The sequence below is a fragment of the Anser brachyrhynchus genome (assembly GCF_964034855.1).
Source record: "Anser brachyrhynchus genome assembly, chromosome: 1".
Lineage (NCBI taxonomy): Eukaryota > Metazoa > Chordata > Aves > Anseriformes > Anatidae > Anser > Anser brachyrhynchus.
Window position 1 is genome coordinate 51177759 of NC_137694.1, and position 19073 is coordinate 51196831.

Consider the following 19073-nt stretch of genomic DNA (forward strand, 5'->3'; position numbering starts at 1 on the left):
TTCCCTTCCCTTCCCTTCCCTTCCCTTCCCTTCCCTTCCCTTCCCTTCCCTTCCCTTCCCTTCCCTTCCCTTCCCTTCCCTTCCCTTCCCTTCCCTTCCCTTCCCTTCCCTTCCCTTCCCTTCCCTTCCCTTCCCTTCCCTTCCCTTCCCTTCCCTTCCCTTCCCTTCCCTTCCCCTTGAAAGACTTTAGACATTAATTGTTGGGATATCTGAAGTTCAAGTCATTAGAGAAATTTTCCTTTTCTGTTGTAACACAGATTAATGGTGAGTGAACACTGACGAAAATAGCTGGGAAATAATAAATTCATCTAAATTTTACTCATCATTCAAAAAAGTTACAATTAAGTTTAGCCTTCAAAGGAATTGCTTCCACAGATTATCACTGTGGGAGTTCCTTTGTTATGACCTTTGTTCTTGTGTATTTTACTTTTTGTCTGTAAATTAGGTGATCCTTGACCCATTTTCAAATAACTGTAACAATGATATTTCTTACATCTACCTGATGTTTCAAACTGTGTTTATGATCTACCAAAGTGAGAGAGAGATAGAAATGTGCCATTGAATTAAACAGGAACTAATTCACAAGATACTTAACCATTTAGTGCAGTGGGAGATGGGACTCTCTCTCACAGGGACAAATGATAGTTTACTAACACACACACACAAACACACAAATTTATGAACTTTTTTTGCTTTGGAAATGTTATGAGCAAAGAATGAAGGATTGTCATTGCGAATGTATTACCATTTTTGAGGTGATTTGAAGAAGAAAAAAATTGTGGACAAAATTATGGGTTTTGTTTCAGTTTTGCATGAAAGCACACTGCTGAGGATATGTTTACAATACGTTATTAAATAGATGTCAGAATACTAGTGAACTGGAGGAGCCTTATTTATCATCAAATTCAGTTATTTACTGGTGCAGTAATTTTTTCCTAGTTAAATTAAACTCTATTTCATTGTCTCTTTAAGAAATTACACTTCAGTTTCTCTATTTACAGTTAAAGATTGTCATATATTCTACGAAGGTTAATTTAAAATTTTCAAAAAGGTTGAATACAGTCTGAAAAAAAACAAAACCCTACAAGTATGATTTTTATTTCCTGTTTTGATTTGCATCTTTTCCTTATATGATCTTTCAATATAATTATATTATGTAATCTAGCTAATCAAGAGTGAAGAATCTAAATAAATGTTTCCCTTTTGCTGCCTGGCAATTAGCTTTATGCCAGATATGTTAGTATTTCTGATGCAACATGGACAATCTACTAACAATGGGGTGACCTTTTTCTTTCTTTATATAGCTGTCATTCAGCAGTGCATCTCTAATGAGCATCTTGAGTTCCTGAGAGCCTCTATTAAAAAAGTATTGTCATTTCAGATGAACATACAGATGGCTGAAGTAGAGCTTTTGATATAAGAATACTTTTTATCAACCTTGCTCTCTGGGACCCATTAGGAAAGATTTTACATTGTATATCATTTAGAGAGCTTAAGATGTAGAAATGCTTTGAAATAAAGATAACATTGAACTTTAAGCTGAATTATAGGACCATCCCTTTGCATGTAAAGGTAACACCATATAAAAAGGTCACAAGCAAATAAATAATGTAGCTCTTTGTAGTGCTCAGAATGGATTAAATGTTCATGAAATGTGGACTGGCAAAGGAACTTACTTATTTCAGCCTGCAATAAATTCAGTACAGGCTGAGATAAGGCATCACTGTGCTTCTCTAAACCCTTTTATCTCAGCCAGAAAAGGGAGAAAGTCCACTTATTCTTGGGGTGCTCAGGCTGTTTAGGTATGCAAAAGTATTATAAATACAGAGACTTTATTCTGAGGATTTCACAAAACTTGAAGTAATCCTCTTAGTCTTGTGAACTACATCAACAGATTTATACATTTGAGATAACCTACATGAAAATCAGACAGTTTGGTGTTTTGATGCACAAATATCTATCTACAAGATTTAATAGGCTAAAGTGTGATAGGAAGAGCTGTAAATAATTTGTAAAGAATTCAGAGAAGGATACTTGCCACTTTTTCATGTTTGTGTGCAGTCTGAAAGTATCCTCTCAAGGACAGAGAGGAGGACTACATTTAGGAGATCAAAATATAATGGAAACTAAATAGCCAAATGTCTCATAGCTTTCACAGTGGGAAAGTTATGCATTAATTATAAATACAAAGCTAGATATTTTGTCTGAGGAGAATTCATGAAACACCATTAAAAATAAATAAATAAATAAAGCTGACCTGTAACTGGGATAGGATGGAAGGTGTTTAAAAAGAAAAATGGTAGGGACTACTGTACTACTGTATAGGTGGCAAATGAGTAAGTGCTCGTGTTGTCTCTAATTTTTCCAGCAGTGTTTTGGGAGAAGAAGGAAAAAGAAAAACAGCTGAGATGGGAATGATGAAAGACAACTGATATGGATCATTCCTTAGAAACCTCACTTTAATGGGCCCATAACAGACATATTAGACTAAACTATCTTTGTGGAAATAAATAAAGTTAAGCAGTTATGCTAGTAGGAAATAAGAGTACAGCACAGACTTAACTAAATACATAAAGTTAAGCAGTTATGCTGGCAGGAGATAGAGTACAGCGCAGACTAAAAAATGAAGAGTCAAAGGTAAAACATGTGATTCCGCATTGCTAGTGAGTTATAAGCACTCTTATCACAAAACAGATATAATTCAAGGTTGTGAGACCTTGATATTTTCAGTTATATATTTTGAAAACTAATGCCCTCAAATTCTCCTCTTATATAATGTATTTCTTACACACATACAATATTATTTATACATGAACAAACACGTTCGCACAAACTTATGTGAAACTTTTCTATTTTTTTGGTAGCTAGAAAAGCTTATGACAACCTTTTTCCTTTTACAGAGGTTTGACTGTTTATATTGTTGAGAAATGTTTACATGGGGTTTTGTTGTTCTTGTTGTTGTTGTTTTTTGGTTCCTAAAGGCAAACATGGCTGCATGAACCAGTTAAATAACTTACACCCTCTCATAAAGTTTTTATACCTTAAAGCTTGGTATGCCTGCTTCCGCAACTTGTTCTGGCACCAATCTATACAGCAGGAAGAACTGAAATCCTTTCAGAGGTTCCTGCTGCAAAGCTACATCTGAAACTTGGAAGTCCCATAATTTATGTATTTATTTTTAAATCTGAAAGAATGAGTAACTGAAAAATGCTAGGATACTTTTACCACAGGAAATCTGGGAGAAATGTACTGCTTCATTCAATTTGGACCAAAATGAATTAATTAAAAAGAAATCTCAAAATTACTGGTAGATCATAATCTTTACTAGTGTTTTATCTGCACTGACGAGGACTATCAGATTTATACTTCTCCTCCTCCTCTTGATGGCTACTTTTGACTATAATTTTATTAGATTAGTTTGGCTACTAATTAAAACTATTGAAACAGAGCTGAAAACTGTATCTGTAAAATCCGAGTTGTATTTTCCAGTAGCAGGAACTGCTGATAGCTACTGACTCTATACCTATAAAAATCTGTTTCAATAGTTTCTAGGATTGTTCGTCCATAGCTCTCACCTTATAACATTCAATATACAACTTTTAACATGAAGGTTAACAACTAGAAGGTTAGAAACATATCTTTTTCATGCTTTTGACCCTAAAGTCAGCTCATTACCAAGTCACACTTTCATCCTTCCTCAGCTTTGTTCTCTCAAACAGTAACCATTTACAGTAACCTTTTAACGTGATTTTTTTTCAGCTTGTGTGATTTGTTAGAGAATGCAACTAAAGCTGTTAGCAAGAACCTGTTTGCTTAATCTTCTCTGACAGCTGTTTCACACCAGAAGTATTATTTTCTCCCCTAACTCTTAGAATATGAATATACATTAGAATCCATCACAAACAGTACAGTTTTCTGTCACACCCGGTGTGAAGAATTATGTAAGAATGTTTGTTATTATTATTATTATTTGTTTGTTTGTTTGTTTCCTTGTCTATACGTCTGAATGAACCAAAACGAATGGAGACACATATACGGAGACACATATAATTTTTCCTGTAAGCTTTGACTGGTATATTACTATACTTTAAGTATATACACAAAAAACAACTGGGAGAACACCAAGTGGGAGAGCAATATAAGTATGGTTTAAGAACAAAACACTAGATATCCTGTAAGCTAATTTCATTTACATATCTAGACTATTCTTATGTATCTATACCATAGTTCAGTAAGACATGTTTCACTTAAAATCATCCTAGAGCATAGTTTTTGCAGTATATATTGCATTCTAAGGTACAGAAGTTATGAGATCAGGATGATTTGAACAGTTTTAATTATATATATTCTTTTCTAAACAGTAAATAGGTCTGATTGCAACATGATATTGTTAGTGATTCAAAAAATAGTTATAAAATTTCCACAAGAAACAAGACCTGAAATTTTTGTTGTATTTTATTTGAAAATGTTCATTTTTGTAATGATTTCTTTTAAGACCTATATTTGACACAGTAGGTTTAATTTAAGTGCAGTTAATTGTCGTGACTATGTATATACCATAAATATTGTCCTTTCTTTGGATGCTACATATTTATTTATTTTTTTTACAGAAAGAGCTCATCCTGGGTAGTTTTGATTACGTTATTTGGAGACATGTATCTCATAATGTCAATGTGTAGTCTTAATAAAATCTGACTTTTCAGAGGTTACAAGCATTTCCAATAAAAGCAATTGTTTGTTTGGATGAACTCTCATTTGTAAAACATAAGTCATATACTGGAATCATACACTGAATGAAAAAATATGCAATAAGTATAAGAGACAGTTGAGCTTTATCATAATTGTCAAACATCAAGCTGCAAGAGCCAATTTAGGCACAAGAGACACCACATGTTAGGAGGGTAGGAGGAGGTTGCACTAAAATAAATAAATAAATAAAGTGCAATAGTGTAAAGATTATTGTTATTCAATTCCTCTTCAGTTACTTTTTTTCCTTTTGATGTTTTTTTTCCCCTTCCCTTCCCTTCCCTTCCCTTCCCTTCCCTTCCCTTCCCTTCCCTTCCCTTCCCTTCCCTTCCCTTCCCTTCCCTTCCCTTCCCTTCCCTTCCCTTCCCTTCCCTTCCCTTCCCTTCCCTTCCCTTCCCTTCCCTTCCCTTCCCTTCCCTTCCCTTCCCTTCCCTTCCCTTCCCTTCCCTTCCCTTCCCTTCCCTTCCCTTCCCTTCCCTTCCCTTCCCTTCCCTTCCCTTCCCTTCCCTTCCCTTCCCTTCCCTTCCCTTCCCTTCCCTTCCCTTCCCTTCTTCCCTTCCCTTCCCTTCCCTTCCCTTCCCTTCCCTTCCTTCCCTTCCCTTCCCTTCCCTTCCCTTCCCTTCCCTTCCCTTCCCTTCCCTTCCCTTCCCTTCCCTTTTTTAATTTTTTATTTATTTATTTATTTTATTAATGTCTCTTATTAGGCTTGGATTTTTCCTTTTCTAGTCAGTATGTCACTGTCTCTAACATTTTGTTGCAATCCCTTTCATTAATTTTGTCTTATTTCAGTTGATGTCAAGAATTTTATCTATATTTGTAAATTGGCTATGCAAATTCAGAGCTTAGTCATATTTTACATATGAATGCTTATCAGTATGGTGTTAGACTTTTATTTTACTGTTCTCCTTTACATTTAATTTTATCAGATACTGTTGAATGTCACAGTACATTATGCTTAACTCATAATGTTACAGTGAAATCTTGGCATTTGGTAGGTTTGTTTTGACACTGAAAGCATATGATTTTATAGATTTTCTAATGGAACACATTTGTTTTCATTTGTTAAATGAATATTTATCAAATAGCTTTTCAAAGGGAAGATATTTACTACAATATATTTGAGTCAGTATTAATAACTGTGCCATAAACCTCTATATTTCTGAACCAGGTGGATGGCAATCAAGTATAGTGGTCTTCTGATGAGTAGAGGTTCAGTGGTTCAGAGTTTCAACAAAATAAAATCTCTTGTAATGTGTACATATTACAGTTCTTCTTTACTTTCTTGTTCTGTTCCAAATATCATTTGAAGAGTATCAGACATTCTATTCCTAGATGTTCATTTGCTATTGGATAAATAGAAATTTTACATATGTTATTGAAAGACAGATATGACCAAAGAGTCATAGAATAGCAATAATAGAACTATCCTCTCTGCAGCGTGCATTAAGTTGCTGGAATTGTACACCTCTTGCACAAGAACACAGACTAGTAGGTGCTGCATCATGTATTTCCCTAAACGTGTCTTCATAGAATAAACTCATTTCTATATACTCTAAGTTGTCCCACCAATTCCTGTTCAGAGGCAGTTTAGATGCTTCCATTTTGGCTAATCCTTTTCTGCAGCTGTGGTGCATTTTGGTATTTTACAAGATCTACATTGACGAGTTTGTTATTGAATAGTAAATAGCAAAATTCCAGCTTTAATACTGTTCAAGAAAGAAAATTTTGTGTAACATCAGTTGATCATAGAATTCCTTTGCATTTCAACTAACTTATCGAACCATAGAATCATTAAGGTTGGAAAAGACCTCCAAGATCATCTGGTCCAACCATCCACCTACCATTAATATCACCCACTAAACCATGTCCCTGAGCACCATGTTCAGCCTTTCCTTAAACACCCCCAGGGGCAGTGACTCCACCACCTCCCTGGGCAACCCGTTCCAATGCCTGACTACTCTTTCTGAGAATAATTGTCTCCTAATTTCCAACCTAAACCTTCCCTGGTGCAACTTGAGGCCATTCCCTCTAGTCCTATTGCTCGTTATCTGTGAGAAGAGGCCGAACCCCAGCTCCCCACATCTTCCTTTCAGGTAGCTGTAGAGTGCAATAAGGTCTCCCTTGAGCCTCCTCTTCTCCAGACTCAACAACCCCAGTTCCCTCAGCCGTTCCTCATAAGACACCTATGTTCCAGACCCTTCTGCATCTTCGTAGTCCTTCTCTGGACATACTCCAGGGCCTCAATGTCCTTCTTGTACTGAGGGGACCAAAAGTGAGTATTTGAGGTGTGGCCTCACCAGAGCAGAGTACAGGGGGATGATCACCTCCCTGGTCCTACTGGCTACACTATTCTTGATACAAGCCAGGATGTCATTGGCGTTCTTGGCCACCTGAACATACTGCCAGCTGATGTTCAGGTGAGCATCAACCAACACCCCCAGATCCTTTTCCTCTGCACAGCTTTCCAGCCACTCTGTCTCAAGCCTGTAGCACTGCATGTGTGGTTTTTTGACCTAAGATCCCTAAAAATAATTCTAGCCAGTACACAGTGTTGATCTAATGTTTTCACAGACTTTTCTTCAGTCGCTGAACTTATCAGAGTACTCATTTGCCTTACCATAATCAACTACAAAGACAAATTAAAGCACTAGGGTTATTTGCAGTGTTGTTTAGTTTGTCTGTTAGCTATAATTTCTGACTTTCTTCAAGATATCATTTTGAGCATTTTTTTTACTTTAGTATGTATAATTAATATTCTATATAATGTGAATTTCCAATGCATTTTTTTCTTAAGTGTATCAAAAAGAAAATGTTTAAATTCTTTCAGATTCATACTCTACTCCAAACAATATAGACTTGTTTATTTTTCTTAGAGTTTGAGAATTGAAATTGACACATAGACAGTATATGCAAATTCCGCTGTTGTAGAATATACAGGCCTACATACATACAGAGAAAGAGCTTTAAGAACATGGCAAGTTCTGATTTTAATGCAACTTCATCCAGGGCAGAATTATTGTTTTACTGCACTTATAAGTCTTTATATGAAATAAAACCAATTGCTTAAGGGGGAAGTGTTTCTTTTATGGATGAATTTGAATTAGTATTGTTTGAGTACTAATACTCTTCTTACTTAGATTTTGTTATCACTTTGACTAGTTCAATTTTATTTATTTATTTTTACTAAAAAACAAGAAACAAACCAACAAGCAAACCAATTGGTTTGCTAATACAACATGTCCTTATCATATTACCTGCAGACCTTGACCTTTGTTGCTTTGTTGTGTACCTTGGCAAGAAACCTTCAGAGACTGAAGTCTGAGACTGATACAGTCATATGACCTATGTCTATTAGTTCCAAGGCTATTTTCTACATGACAAATTATGTTCAGCAGCTAAGTGGTGAGTGACTTCTACTGGACATATCTAACATCTGAGAAATGTTAATAGTAAGGTGATATTCAAAATATAGACCAGGAGGAAGAACTTACATAACTATACCATGAAGCCAGACAGTGTTTTAGGGATTTTATGCATGTTTACATGAAAAAAAAAACAAAAACAAATCAACAACACCCCCCCCCCAAGTTTCCATACATTCTCTTACTATGTTTTGGTAACAAACTTGTCCTTGATACACATTTTCAGAATCAATTTTGCCATATTATTATTTTATTATTGTTGTTGTTGTTGTGGGAATTTGTTTCTAAGTTAGGTAAGTCATTTTATATTCACCACAGTCTGAAGGATCATATAAGAAAGGGCTAAGCACAAGAGTACCTAGGTGATAAAGCTTCTTGCTTTCATGATAATGCTATCATGGTATTCAGGACTGCTTGCTATGTGTCTTCTACAAGACAAATAAGCAATATCAAATAAGCAGACTGAGTGATAGACATAGCAGAACTACCGAAATTTAACATACCATTTAGGTTGCCTTTTCAAATGTACAGTCATCTAGGTTGCCTTATCAAACGTACAGTGAGATTTCTGGGAATGCTTCTGTATGTTGTTTGCAGCAGATAAGTTGTTAGCCACAACAAGTGACAAGAACTTGGAAGAGCCCAAGTTCTAATCTGAAATTTTTCCTTTTGTCTCATGAATTTCTGTTTAGATCCTGAATCTGTGAGAAATCCAAATTCAAACTACTTCAAACACTCCAGATTTATATATTATCTCTTTGTATTCTTATATAAGCTTTGAGATATTTTTCCTAAGATGTCTCTTCTATTATGATGAACAAAAATCTAGTGAACTTTTTTGCAGAGAATAGGATAGACTATAGTACTAGACCATTCAGTAAGTTTTGTTATATCATTACCTCAATTGGTTTTTATTTTACTGGTAAGTTTTTGGCTCATAAAAATATTTCCATGTAAGTGCAATTTGATTGTGTATTTCCTATTAAAATCTAATTTAAACAAATAGTATTGATATAAACATGGAAATAGAACTTTCTATATATTGAAAATTAATGTATTTCAGCATAAAGAGTTGCTGAAAGGAAAATAAAAATTATATGTATCCTATCACCAGAGGTCACAGTCTAAACTAAAAAAAAAAAAAAAAGCTATAATTTTTGCTTGATTTAAGCCAATACAAAATAAGTACTTTTCTGTCTGAATGGCCTGTCATCTCCTGGAAAGTTGAACCTTAATGTATTATGCCCTCATTTTTCATCCCTAGTTTCATTTCAATAAATGTAGTTTTCAGACTCTGTAGGGTAGCAAACATCTACTACAAGGAAGATTGTGATGCTCCATGGGTTCTTTATGGTATGTTCACATGATGTATTTAGCTTCAGACACCCATTTTTTAGTTGAAAGGCAACTACTAATATATAAGAAGCAATCAAAAGCAGCTTATTCCATAGCTTTTGGTAATTCTTTGAACATCTGAGTCCTTCTTCACAATAAAGCAGTATTCTCCCCCCTGCCAATAAAATTGTAATTTCATTTCTATTTTTGAAAACAAACAAAAACAACAAGGAGTGTTGTTCTTCAGGTGTCACTATTGGTTCCAACACTATTTAACATCTTTGTCAGTGACCTGGACAATAGGATTGAGTGTACCAGTATCAGCAAGTTTGCCAACAACACCAAGTTGAATGGTGGAATTGCCGTACTGGAGGGAAAGAATACCATCCAGAAGGCTCTTGACAGACTCAAGAGGTGGGCCAGTGCAAACAACATGAATGAAGCAGTTCAACACAATGAAGCAGTTCAACACAATGAAGCAGTTCAACAAGGCCAAATGCAAGTTTCTAAACCTGGGTCAGGGCAATCCAAAACATGTATACAGACTGGGCAATGAGTGGATTGATAGCAGCCCTGCAGAAAAGGGCTGGGGGATATTGCTGGATAAAAAGATCATGAGTCAGCAATGTGTGCTTGTAACCCAGGAAACCAACCATGTGCTGCATCAAAAGAAGTGTAGCTAGCAGGTTGAGAGAGGTGATTCTCTCCCTCTACTCGACTCTCGAGACCCCACCTGGAGTACTACACTCAGATTAAGGGCCTGCAGAATAAGAAACACATGGACCTGTCCAGAGGAGGGCAACAGAAGCACACAGCATGTCCAGAGGAATGCAACAGAAAAGATCAAAGGGCTAGAACATGTCTCCTACAAAGAAAAGCTGAGAGAGATGAGGTTATTTAGTCTAGAGAAGAGGAATCTCCAGAGAGACCTTACAGCAGCCTGCCAGTACTTAAAGGGGACCTACATGAAAGCTGTGCAGGGAATCTTTATCAGGGATTGTAGAATTAAGGCAAGGGTTAATGGCTTTAAAATGAAAGAGGGCAGACTTAAATTAGATTTTAGGAAGAAATTCTTTGCTCAGAGGGTGGTGAGGCACTGGAACAGGTTGCCCAGAGAAGATGTAGATGTAGATGTAGATCCCTGGAAGTGTTTAAGGGAGCGACCTGGTCTAGTGGAAGGTGTCCCTGCCTATGGAAGCAGGGTTGGAACTAAATGATCTTTAAGGTCCCTTGCAACCCTTGCAATCATTCTATGATTCTGTGGTTCTATGCATGATTCAGTATTGAAGACACTGAACAGTACTAGCCCCACTATTGACCCTTGTGGTACGCTGCTTACAAGTATTTGTGGTCTGGACCACTGACACTCTTCATCATGTAAATGAGAAAAAAAAAATGCAGTGATGGTTCTGCTCAATTCTACTTTGGGCAAAGGATACTTCAAGTTTTGTCTTGCACTTTTACAGCTTTAAACTTTCTAGACATATGGAAGTGTCACTGCTCCACTGAAACAATCAGGGGTATGCATATGAAATTGCTAGGATAGTCACCACATTTAAGGAATGCAAATTCTGCAGTTCTGCTTCCAGAATGTTTGTTTACTCTCTGAAAATTTTTATTCCCAATAATTACTCATTCACGGTGTTTGTATCAACCTGTGTTAACACTAGAGAACAGCATGCTAAACTTATCTGTTTTTTACTATTTTGTACACAATAAAATGACCGTGTTTGGTGAACCATTGTATAGAAAGTGAGAGAAAATAAAGTATTCTGAAAGATTTACATGGATTTCATTTTTGTCTGCTGTTTATTTCTAGAGGAACAGCTGTATCTTGAACCTCATTATGTGGCCTTGATACAGTAACCACCTCTTCAGACAACTGTTAGATTTGGCAAAGTTAAAAGGTAAGTAAAAGTTTAAGCATTAAAATAAATAGATTATAGAAAATGAAAACCTCTGTGTTTAGAAGGTGGCACTGCTATTATGCATTAAAATGTCTAAAACCCGAAAGGGGAGAGTATCTTTGTAATCTATTTTAAAACGTATTAAGTAGTTCAACTTGTTTGTGGTGGTTTCTAAGCTGTGATTTTTTTATTTTTTTCAAAAAAAAAAAAAGGGGGGGGAAATAGGCTGAATTTCAAACAGTTTTTTTCTCTTTATGTGTCTTTGGATCAGTAAAAGAAGAATCCAAGTTTTCAAATGTATTAGATGCCAATGAATATTGGGGTGCCCTGTATAACTCTAAGAAAATTGCTTCATAAGGTGAATGTATCTCTCCTGTGATGTATTCATTTGTCTTTTTTAAGCAGAAAACAAAGATTGGGCAAGCTTAATACAAATAATCAAGTGAAATGGAAAGAGTTAAATGAGCGTAAGGCCGAGAAAGCAATTATGTCAGGGTTTGACATAATTTAATTTAGGTGAAGCTTGTTACCTTAGTATTAGTTATTTTAAGAAGTATTGTTATTGTATGTATGTATTGTATTGAGTATAGAGTATTAATTATTTTAAGAAGACTTTTCTCTGTTGTGTGTCTGTGTACTTGTGTTTAAAAACACTTGGAAATCATTCCTCATCATTACACAGAATTCCCAAATCCTCCTGATAGAAACTGCTTCCTTGCTTATGTGAAAAATGTTGAGTGACACATAAAATATGAAGTGTTTTTAAAATACTGTTTCTAAACTATGTCAGCTGTTATTTGCAAAGGATTTTATCATAATGTTTTGAAGCAAAACTATTTTCCTGAAATGCTGTATCAACATTATGTACACTCTCCATCTGCTACTATTCTTTAGATTGACTTTTCTATGCCATTAATAATTAAATGTTACTTGAATATATTTTTCTACTACCACTCAGTAATATCAGAAATCTGTTTTACTCTCTTTACTTTTCTGCTAACTTCTCTTCTAGTATTATTCTCATTTCATATTTGATTAAATCTCTCCTGTCAATTATTTTCCTTATTGACACAGAAAAATCCAATTTCAATCACAACATTAGTAAAATCAATTGTTGAAAATTTTGTGTTTCCCAGAAAAGTAATCTCTCTTGTAGAGACTTGAAGCTGCAAAAGTGTTTTTCAGGGATTGTCTTTTCTGATATATCATGGACCTTCCATCACATTTATAAAATAGGTTCATGTGAGAAACCTTGCCAATTTCTTGAAAGCATGCAAATCTGTAGAATAAATAACTTTAGAGATAGGATGCATCCGTTCTGAGCAATCAAAGGTTAAAAAAAAAAAATTGCTACTATCTGAATATCATAAGCACACTAAAAATTATCATAATGAAAAACTAAAACCTGGAATTAAAAAAAAGTACTAACTGTGCATTAATGTTAGTGTCAATAAAGTAATAGTGGAGAAAAGTGTCCAGATAAAATAAATGTATCACCTCTGCTTCACCAAACAATTAAGGAATTGGAAAAAAAGACCAACTTTTATGATGCTGTGTTTTTGTGTGTTGTTGTTATTTTGTTATTGTTGTTTTTCTAGGTAGAAAACAAGCATTTATTTAGTGTTAATAGATATTATCATTAGTTTTGCCACCACTGTTATATTGTGGCCATATAGGTGACTTTTTTCCCTTTTTTTTTCTTTTAATGAGGTAATATAAATGTTTCTGTTCCACATTCCTTTTCCAAACTTTTGCAGTCCAATAGTAACATCTCATTTTTCAGATAACATAGCTTGAAAATAAATTGTTAAAATTTTTACTTGAATTTACTTTCAACAATAGTTGACTTAAATAAGTTGCTGTTGGCAATCTGCTATGTGCATTTTTTTTCTAGGACACTGAACTTCTCTTATACTTGACTTATCGTTACTCTATGAATAAAAACTAGTAATTATAACTCAACAGAGAAAACAATTTTCCTGAAAAAAAAATGTTAAAAAAATGGACTATTTTGGAAATAATGGTCTTATTGGTCAGGAATGTGAAACGTATTTTTCAGGTGGTGATTTGAATTTCACCATTCAGTCTTTGTGCATGACAAAAACTAATTTCAATTCATGCCTTCTCGGGTCACAAGAAGAAATAATGACAAGTCTTTCTGTTCTGTACCTTCAAATCAAGCAGTTTTCCAAGTCTGACTACATATTATCTGTTTTAATTATCTGCTTCTATTGTATTGCACTGTATTTCAAATAAAAATAATATTTTATGGTTTTAAATTTATCTTGTTGTTGTCAGTCTTGGGAGCTAAATCTTTAACAAAGTGGATTTGGAATATGAAATCACTTTCTGGTCTCTATTTCAGTGGGTTTATATATAGTTGCTAGTAAAATCACCAATACCTATATCCATGTAATACTGCAGAGAGAAAGATATACACAAGTGAAAATGTGCAACATATTTTACTTGATTGGTCATAAACTCTCTGATGCATTTCAGGAGTTGAAAATAGTGTTTCTTGATGTATTTTAGGAATAAATCCTTTATATCTGTTTAAAATGCAGATGAACATCATAAACTATTGTAATTTGAAAAGGTTCATTTCCTGATGCAATATTGCTTCCATCTGCTTTAGGTGTAAAGCTTGGAGCAAATGTGCTACAGCTACTGAATCCAATTTGGATTCAGATGCAATCCCCCAACCTAAAAGATCCCATGTGAATAAAATTCCATTTTAATACATCTAAAATTTCTGTTAAGCCGAAAAATCCCACAACATTATAATGAAATTATTAATAATGAAAAATGATGGAACTGCTAGTACAAATCTGCATAAGAACAAATGGAAAATCTGAATGACTCTGAGGATAGAATCAAATCTCATATCTCAAATCTTAAAATTCTTATAATGATAATTCAGTGATTTTTAGATCTTATGTGGTTTGCCTAGTACATAATGAGAGTTACAACAAACCAGAAATCTGTGCGGGCACTTATTTCTCTGTGCTTTGCAGATCATCTCTAGATTTGATCGACTGCTGGCTAAGGTCTTGTATTATGGAATTGCATTACAGGACTTGTTTAGGAAGGGAAAGGATCCCAATTTCTTTTATCTTTGCACATTATTGTTTGTCTCTAAGGACCTAAAAGTAGCTTTGTAGATACTTCATAACATCAGAAACATGGTTAAATGTGAACTTTTGTATATATATACTTAAAAATTAGTAGGTAGGCACAAATTTCTTAGGCTAATGGTCATTAGTCTAGAGGCTGGAATGTGAAGAGTTATGTTCTTAAAAGTATGTGAGAAAGGGAAATATTGTCAAAAAGGTAATTTCCCATTTATAATTATATATTTGTAATTGACAAGAAGTATAAGTAAACTGCCCTTTTTGTAAAATATTGTAAAGAGTTTGTGCAAAACAGTCTTTTTTGAAAGCTGGCATTGAAGGCATGGATCAGAATAGTGGTTTGACTTTGAGAAATTAAACTCAGTTATTTAGTGGCAGGAAAGTGTAGACAATGAAGAGAGAAAAATATATATAACACTCAGCTTGCTAAGAACAGTATTAGTGTGCGAAATGGTTAACTGTCAACAGTAGCTTTCTTTATAACTTTTGTTATTGAAAAAAGTCATTGGATATTCCGTTCACTCTCTTTTCAGTTGATGTTTTGAAAGCCTGAATGTCACTCTATTTTAAACTGATTTCCCCAAAGTATTTTTTAAAGGAACATCTAGATGAATCTAAATCTTCAGGAATCATTTTTTTTTTTCCTTTGATTCCTGGAGTTATGTAGTCATGCTTGAGTCCTGAACGAGAGCCCTTCAGGCTATAGCACTACAGTCTTGCACACTAGAATGTCGTATCTTGCGTGGTTGGATTGAAAAGATAATTTACATGCAAAACCTGAAGTAAATGCAGACAGTAACAGAAATATTCTCAAGTGTAAAAGAAATGAAAAAATAAGTATTTTTTAATCTTAAATCTTACATCTTTCAGAGTGAGTATGTGTAATTTTTACAGATATTTTCATTGTAGAAAATTATTAAATACTCTCTAAGAGCAGAAAACATCTACATAGAAGAAAAAAATACAAAGATCTGCATTTAAATCTAAAGCAATAGTGATTGAAGTGAAAACTATATATGAAGATGTATTTTGTACAAACCTACATAAAGTAACCCTCTATACTGAAAATGATAATAATACTTTGGCTACTGTAGCTCCTTTGTTCCTGACCTACTGTGAGTAGACCAGTACTTGAGTGCTTTTCTTACTGTTTAGAATCCATCTTTTAGGGGATTTTTTTTCAACCTTTAACAAATAAAGTATAAGTCTTTGCATAGTTATAGTTTACATCAAATTTATTTGTGTTTTCTTGTGTTTTCTTTTTGTTTTGTTTTGTTTTTATTGCCATTTTTGTATTAATAGGACCAAGCACAGAATAAAAATCTTCTTTCATACTTTCTGAAAGATGAATAAAAAAAAGTAAGAAACAAAAACATTTCTCACCAAAGGAAAATAATCTTCTGTTCTTGAGACTAATGATAAATTGTATTGGTTACATTTTTGAAGGTCAATATTTACCAACCATATCAACCTAATATAACATATGAACATCTCCAGTTATTATTGTTGGTATGTGTAGTGAAATTCTTGTAATACAGGGAATTGTCCAAACTAGTTCAGAATTAGCCAAAATTGTTAGAATGAAAAATTTAACAGAATTCTCTTGACCTTTCTTTCCATCCATATAATGTCTTATTTGAAACTATCAAGTTTTAAAATTAAGAACATCTATAACAGATAGAATGAGTCGTCTGTGTAAATTAATTCTGTTTTACTCATTTTATAGATGGATCTTAGAAGAGCCATGGGCTATTTCTGGAACTTGTCATGCATATTCTTATAGCTAATCACCCTAATAATCTCTGGAAATACATTAATTCAGTCTCACCAGGGCACAAGAAGTAAGATGGAGAGCATGTTGACTATGAATTGATTGAAATGTAGGAAAGCAAGTATACTGTCATATTGGGCTAACTTGGCAAAGTTTTGACAGTGGAGTGGGCAGACAGGAGATGGAGGAGGGGAGTGCTGTAGCTGTAGTCTTTGTGAGAAGAGCCCAGAACCTGCTCCATGTCAGGTAAGAGCCAGTTCCAGGTGGCTCCAAAAGGGACCTGCCACTGGCCAAGGAACAAGCCAATGAGTGATGGAAAGAAAAAAAAATAAAAGGAAAAAGAAAAAAAAAAAAGAGGAAAAAATGCTGTGCCACAGCATCTGGGAGAGAGAGGAGTGAGAAAATGTAGAGAGAAAGACACCACGGTCAGCTGCAGAAGGAGGGCAGGAGATGCCCCAGGTGCTGGAGCAGAAGTTCCCCTGCACCCTGTGAAAAGGCCCCTGGTGGAGCAGGCTGTCCCCCTGCAGCCCACGGGTCCCACACGGAGCAGATCTCCACGCTGCAGCCCGTGGAGGAGCCCCTAGTGGAGCAGGTGGATGTGGCCTGGAGGAGGCTGCGGCCCATGGACAGCCCCCACAGGAGAAGGCCCCGGGCCGGAGCTGCAGCCCATGGAGAAGAACCCACACAGGAGCAGAAGGCCTGGTGGGAGCTGTGCTGGAGCAATCCATTCATGAAGGATGGATCCCATGGTACGGACCTATATAGGAACGTAGCTATCTGTCAGTGTGAGACCACCACAACTGTTCAGATAATCTTTGTTAACTATCTGGAAAAAGTCAGTCTGTAGCAAAGTGTCTCAGCTGTATATGCAACATGCTAAATGCTATCATTCCATCTATATGAGAACCTATTCCTGTTCCTAATGCGTACATCAATGCGGCAAGATGAAATTAATATCAAAATTATGTCAAATTGTTCTTTGCCATGTCACCTTTTCTTTTGATGGTGACTTAGTGTCTCTAAAGTGTGTAATCTCAACTTCAAAATCAAAAATTTCTGCCTTTGTGGTAAGGAATGCTGAAAGTCACGTAACTACAAATACACACTTAAATGGTGTGGGGGAAGGGGAGAATAACCCCAGACTTCTCAGTTGGGTTGCTTGAAAAGGTTAGTCTTCAGCAGGAAGTGAAATAAGCAGGATCAAGGACAAGGAAATGGACATTTGTCTCTACAAGATATCTTGTATAAGAGCATGGAATTGTTTGGGATGCATATTTATATCTGATATATAAATGGCAAATTTATAAATGGCAAATTTGGTAATAAAGTTTCTTCAGGATCTTCAGTTGTTTCACATACTAACAGTTTAGATGTATTTAAAAATAAAGTTGGAGGACCAGGCAGTTAAAGAGAATTGTGAGCATTCTTTACACGTAGAGGAGTGTTCTTAAATTTAAGAGTGTTGCTTAAATTGGTATCTGTGCATCATCACAGTAAGGAACAGTAAAAATATTATGTCACTCTGAATATCAGGTATCAACTAAAAAGATTTGGTATCTGGTCGTATCTGCTGTATTATGCACTACAGACATGTCGGACATCTGCCTCCTGAAAGCTCAGTTCTGGTGCCTTTGATGGGGAATGAAACGATGACTTAACATAAATGACAGAATGTGGAGGTGTCAGTTCCTGAGGATTGGCAGGGCAAAACACTGGTGCCAGAAAGGGATGCATACAGATTGCTATCTGATTTTAATATTTCGAAGTTCTCAAAGTTAAGAGCAACAAAAAATTCATACTATGATCAAACATTCTTGATAAATTAGGATAGAAAGCATGTAATGATTTTTTCCCCTTTAAAAGATGGAAAATTGAGTACGACTTAATTTCTGGGACTATGAGGAAATAACCTGATCTTTCAAGCCATTAACTATTACATATGAATGAAAATTGGCAGTGTCTGTACAACTAAGTTAATAGATGACATAATATGATAGAAATTACAAAGAAAGAGTGAAATGTAATGGGCAAATTGTAACTGAATAGTTTCTGATATATTAGTAGGACTATGCCCTACATAACAGTGTTTACCAAATTCTGAATGTGGTAAAATAACTGCCAACATCATTGAATAACAGCAATTTCTTCAACTTTCTAATCTGACCAAGAAATAATCTTTCCTCAGTTTGCATCTTGAAAACTTCTTCAAATTTTGCTTCTTTGTTCTGTCTTTCAGTACCTTTCTCATTTGTTACTATTATTATTAATGTTCTATGAATGTTATTGTTGGCTGTGTACTCTCAGGTACTGTGAAGCAAACTGTAATTGTGTGGGACTATCTATTTCCTAGTTCATTGTGGAGTAGCACAAAGAGGAAAAATGAAGGTTCAATAGATTCTATTGGGAAAGAGGTAACTTTCAGATAATTATAAGGTAATCCTTGCCTGCTGAGGAGCTGGGAACTTTCCTGTTGATGCATTTGAGAGGTTTCAAAATATATAAGAATTAAATAATTTTGTTTCTGAGAGGTTTGACAATATGTAAGAATAAAATAATTTGTTTTCTCCTAGCAAAGAAAATGACCCTTAAAACAGCTAAAATATTTTTTAAATTCTTACGTTTTTCTTTTTAATTTGTTTCTTAGTTTTTTACTTTTCTCTTGACCAGTACCAGCAGTTGCAGATTAGATAAAAGCAATAATAGCTATAAAATGCTTTTTTCTCTTGATTTCAGTATATTATTTTTCAATTGAACAATTTCA

The 19073-nt window shown here is 34.9% G+C and overlaps 2 protein-coding genes across 10 annotated transcripts in view; both read left to right on the forward strand.

Annotated features, from left to right (window-relative positions):
- Positions 1-19073, forward strand: part of LOC308193528 (uncharacterized protein) — a 351138-nt gene that overhangs the window by 305552 nt on the left and 26513 nt on the right. The window lies entirely within an intron of this gene.
- MGAT4C (MGAT4 family member C) overlaps positions 1-19073 on the forward strand; it is a 412384-nt gene that overhangs the window by 78060 nt on the left and 315251 nt on the right. For all 9 annotated transcript variants that reach the window (XM_080588179.1, XM_080588176.1, XM_080588172.1 and 6 more), the window contains one exon: positions 11323-11410. The gene's annotated coding sequence lies outside the window, so the exon portion shown is untranslated. The remainder of the gene's footprint in view (positions 1-11322; positions 11411-19073) is intronic.